General features: G+C 46.8%; 1 long non-coding RNA gene across 1 annotated transcript; it reads right to left on the bottom strand.

Annotated features, from left to right (window-relative positions):
• Positions 1-2141: 2141 nt before the first annotated feature.
• On the bottom strand, positions 2142-3772 carry LOC125759861 (uncharacterized). The gene is made up of 2 exons (XR_007417568.1): positions 3239-3772; positions 2142-2701 (listed from the first exon to the last, which is right to left on the bottom strand). It is a non-coding gene; the product is annotated as an uncharacterized LOC125759861 (long non-coding RNA).
• Positions 3773-5299: the final 1527 nt, after the last annotated feature.

Below are 5299 nucleotides of genomic sequence, written 5' to 3' on the forward strand. Positions count from 1 at the left end.
GGGACAGCAGGTCCCACGGCCGGTGACGACGTATCGTCCTCCATAGGGTTCATCGCTGAACCACCGACTATTGCTGTCGCTGCGGAAGCCTTGCGCCGTGTAAGCATGGGTTACCGTTGTCACCGCTGCCACCAAATGTAACGTACAAGAGCAACTCAAACAAACACGATCCAACACAACTCCATCCTTTTCGTTCTCTTTCACTAGACTCCCCTCACGCGCCAGTCACTTCGTTGGTATGATCCACTACCCAATCACTTCGTTGGTATGATCCACTACAATATGGAGTCCAAGGACTCGAAGTGAGTCGATTTGCGGTATTTGGATGCCTTGTAGAAAGACTTGTGGGTCCGGAGCGTCATAACTTGGTTCTCTGCCCGGGTGCGTGCCCCGAGGACTGACAGTTCGGATTTTTCCGGAGCGCACTGGAAACCACATGTCTTGAGGTATCGTTCAATGATGTTAACTGCTTCCTGAAGGCGGTCCTCAGCCAAAAAACAACAAAACGGAGAACAAAATGCGCAGTACTCACAGAGCAAACTTGAGACGCAGTAGTGAGCCCCCAGCAATCTTGTAATGTTCCTACCTAAAAGAACGGAACAGTATTAAAGCTTCAGTATGGAACTGGCGTCCATCTTAATCTGCTTTATTTTTTAACTTCTTCCCCATCTTCTTTCCTGCCCCAGCTCTCGTGCTTCTTCATCTTGTCCAAAGGCTCATACCGCTTCACTCTTCCCGGTTTCTTTTAATTACCCCTCCTGGGGTATTACTTGAAGACATTTCCATTTGAAGCACATTCAACTGATCCACGTTCACCAGTGTACCAGACAGTCTTCAAAATTCCGTTCTGGGTGACTGTCTTGGTCACAGAGTAAGGACCGTAAAATTTGGCACTAGAGTCTCTTATTCCTTTCCTCACTAATACGACGTCGGTGACTTGAATATCTGGCATGTCTGCTCGATGTCTCATGTAATAATAATATTTGGGGTTTAACGTCCCAAAACCACGATATGAATATGAGAGACGCCGTAGTGGAGGGCTCCGGAAATTTCGACCACCTGGGGTTCTTTAACGTGCACCTAAATCTAAGTACACGGGCCTCAAACATTTTCGCCTCCATCGAAAATGCAGCCGCCGCTGCCGGGATTCGATCACGCGACCTTCGGGTCAGCAGTCGAGCGCCATAACCACTAGACCACCGTGGCGGCTCGATGTCTCATGTCGAAATTCTTTTTCATTCGTTTTCGGTACCTCTCCTCCTGTGATTTTTGTTGCCTCTCCTCGACAATCTTGAGGTTTTCCAAGAGTCCCAACTCACGGTCTGCCTGCAGAATAGGGGTTTCTCCTGTAGAAGCGTACTGTGGACTGCACCCCAAGCCACTTGTGTAGGATCTGTTATGATGTTTTACGGCTGCTTCTAAACAACATTTCCATCCAGAAAACGATCGTACATCTTGATGTATTGTTTCACGTCCCGTATGGAACGTTCTGCAAGCCCATTCGCCGCAGAATGGCATGGCGCACAGAACTTGATCGATACATTGTGATCTCGAGCCCATCTTGCTAGCTTTTCACTCTTGAACGCGGGGCCGTTATCACGTACAGTCGAGTGCATAATTTTAGAGACCACGGGAGCGCGTGCCGAGGCGCGTCGCTGCGCCTTCTGGCGGCTGCACGGCTCTGTCCGGGAGCGCGTACTGCGCACGCTCGTCCCATATCACCCGGCAGCCTGCCCTTTCGCTCGTTTCAATGGCGCGCATCTCGAAACGATGCGGACGGCGCAAGGTGCCACTTCTGCAGTCGCTGTGCAAGCACCGGTACTCCCGAGCGATAATATAGCGGCGAAAATGCCTCTAATGTAATAGCATGGCTCGAGCGCGCCATGCAATACGCTTTCTTCCTTGATGCAGCGCGGAAAACATGCAGTTTTTCAGCTTTTCTCAAACGGAGTTGCGTGATATGCTCATCTTGCAGTGATGAATTTTGTGCTCTGTCTCGGAGACGTTATGCCAGCTCCATTTCTTGGTGCCAATATTGCGCGTGCAGTGGTATGCAGTAAACCACTGAATATCGCGCGTCCAGAATGAATGGCCAGGAAACGCAATAAATAAACAGTTTATTCTTATAAGCCAGAAAAAAAAAAGAAAACGATAGCTATAACTGCTATCCAGGAAGGATCACTACTTTCAGTATTTAATCAAACGCCCATCGGCGGCAATCACTTGCGCCACACGAGATGGCATCGAATTGTAAAGCGCGGCCACGATCTCGGGGCGTGCACGAAGTGCTTCCCACTCCTCCTGTATGGCCGCGAATAGGGTCTCCTTCGTTGAACTTCCAAGATTCCGCGCCGCAAGTCGGCGTTTCACGAGACCCCAGACGTTTTCAATGGGGTTCAGATCCGCTCCTACAGGTGGCCATTCCAATGTGCGAACAGCAAGGCCCTCAAGCAAAGATTTCACACCGCGAGCAGTGTGAATCGGGCTCCTGTCATGCTGGTACACGAAACAACCATCCTTGAACGGCCCATTCAAGACATAAGGAAGCAATTCTCTCTCTATTATAAGGGAGTACGTGGAGGCCGAAAGGTTCCCATCGATAAGAACCAGTGGTCCAAGTCCTTCCCTGGTCATGGCGGCCCAGACACTCACAGAGCATCGGCCACTGGCAAAGACCGACTGCGTGTACTGTGGTGAATACCTGGCGAGGAAGGAAATGCAGGATTGGTTACACGGATTTATAAGAACGGAAATGCCACATAGTCACTTTATCCCCGAACAATTTCGTCTTACTTGAAGATCCATATAATGAAATTTTAATTATGCGAGATCGCCAAGATGGTGCGAAATATTCGACATGTTGGTAAGGCACCCTCAGTGCGTTCCAGAAGGCCTCGCAAACTCAACTGTATTTTTCTAAGGTAATGAGGTACAATATACAAAAAAAAACATCACACATTGGCTAAGGTGCTTAAGTTTGGCGAGCTGCTCACGATAAGAAGTAACACAGCTTAAAGAGAATCAAAGCTAACCAACGTTCTACAGCAAGTTCGAAGACAATAAAGTGCTGGGCTTTACTTGCCTTAACCACAACGTAATTAAGGCGCACTGTAGTGGGTGACCTGCCATTAATTTTTACCAGCTGCGGTTACTTACCCTGTGCACTACTCTTTCTACGCATTCAATGGTAAATAGTACAAGGATGACATTATTGTAGAAGACAAATCGCAAATGTTACCTCGAGTTCATTGGACGCCATACTCGCCGTTCCTGATCCCAGCGACTTGAAAACGTTGATTCATCGCTGAACACGACTTCTCCCCACTCTTCTGATCCCCATGTCTACACAGAACGCGCAAACTGCAGTCGCATGGATCTTTGCCTGTCCGTGATGTGGGGCTTCTGGGCCGCGACGCAGTTGGCAAGCCCTGCTTCTGCCAACCTCCTACGGATAGTCCAGACGGACGCGTTGAGATGCAATGCATCTTTCATGCCTTTCGCTGATATATGGGGATCAGCTACTACGGCGGCGATAATTAGCCTGTCCACTTCGTCATCTGTGCATCTTGACCTTCCAGCACGGTCTCTGTCACTGATCCCCCCTGTTTGTCGGTACGCTTGGATGGCACGACTCACCGCATTTCTTGACCTTTGAAGGAGCCGGCAGATGACCCGCTGAGAAAAGCCTTGGATGCTTAACTCTACGATGCGTCTCCTTTCATCAGCTGGTACTCGGGGCGACATTTTTGAAGACGAATGTGGGGGCCTTGAAACCCCCGATCTTATACTCTTTCGAGAAGGGCACTGTCCAATAGCTGTCCAATAGCTGGGCTGTGCCGCGATATGCTGCCATTCAACATTTGCTGTACGAGATAATTTCTTCAAGTCAAGTCAAGTCAAGTCAAGTCAAGTCAAGTGCTTTTATTTTCATTTTTTCTTACATTCATGCTTATACAGATATCTGGACCGATAGCCAGGAAAGGCTAGTATCCGGTCCAGTGTTAATAATAAAACATTCAGGTCAGTGCAGTATTTACAGTTAGGTATACAATTACATATCTTAACAGACAAACAAACGAACAATGGTTTTCACAAGTGCACCCGAATAGTTATTGCAGATATGTTAAAGGTCCTGGTTCGCAAGAAAAAAGAATTTACTACACTGCTTAAAATTACGTGCGGTTTTAACCTCCAAAGGTAGGACATTCCAGATTTTTGTTCCACTAAATTCGATCACTCTTTCACCGTATACATTATAACATTTTGGTAAATTCAGATTGCCTTTTAGAGCATGTCTCGTACTGCGCGTCGGAAAACAGAACACATTACGAGGAATAGGAAAGTTAGTGCTCATAATGCTATTAACTGAAATTGAAATCTTATAATTACACAGAGCCTTAAGCGATAACACTTGCTGTGTCTGGAAAATGTCGTGAATTATATCATTGTTACAGTTAGGATTAATTAAGACCACGAAACAAGGCAAAGAATTGACAAAAATGACAAAATGGTACTGCGCCTGCGTCGCAAGCACGCGTGAACCTTCTGAGTGCCCAAATTTTCTGACGGAGCTCTAATAAAGAATCGCATTTCCACGCAGTGAGTAATGTGTACAAAAAGAGCGGTGTGCCGCCGTGCGAGGTATTTGGTCGAACAGCTTAAGGAATTAACTTTTGTTTTCTTGTGGGGCCTCCAACATTTGAGCACTTCGAACTGAAATGTGTTCGCCTGTAATTCACTGCAGTATTTTACAAAACAACGTGACCAGAATACCAGAATACACGCTGATGCTCGAGCGACGGATGTTAATGGAGGCAGTCTCAATTCCCGACTACTTCGCGTTCGAGAATGTTCCGTGCATATGTCATGGGTAGAGTTCTATTGAAATACTGAAAGCAATGACGCCCCTTTCAACCTTCGTGATTTTCTCTGGTTTCCGGAAAAAACATTCCCAGATACCCCCAAATATGAGTGAAAGCCTATGACATCTCTTGCACGTCTCAATCCGCATGAATTCACGCTTACTTGTCTTAATCTACTATAATGCATCCAATTAATGGGTTGACTTCAATCGGGGTTTATGGTTCGAGTAGTAGAAGACGACACATGAATATCTGAAATTCGAATCCTAGAAACTCTTGGGTCGAGGCTCGACTCCTACCAATAATAAGTGCGGGCTTCGACGTGACAGAACCACGATATAGAGAGAGAAATAAATTTTATTATATAGATATGACATAGAGCTCCACCAAAGTAACGTCTTGGAAATGTTTGCTCATTCGGGGTTCTTTAACGTCCA

The sequence above is a fragment of the Rhipicephalus sanguineus genome, chromosome 9 (genome assembly GCF_013339695.2).
Source record: "Rhipicephalus sanguineus isolate Rsan-2018 chromosome 9, BIME_Rsan_1.4, whole genome shotgun sequence".
Taxonomy (NCBI): Eukaryota; Metazoa; Arthropoda; class Arachnida; order Ixodida; family Ixodidae; genus Rhipicephalus; species Rhipicephalus sanguineus.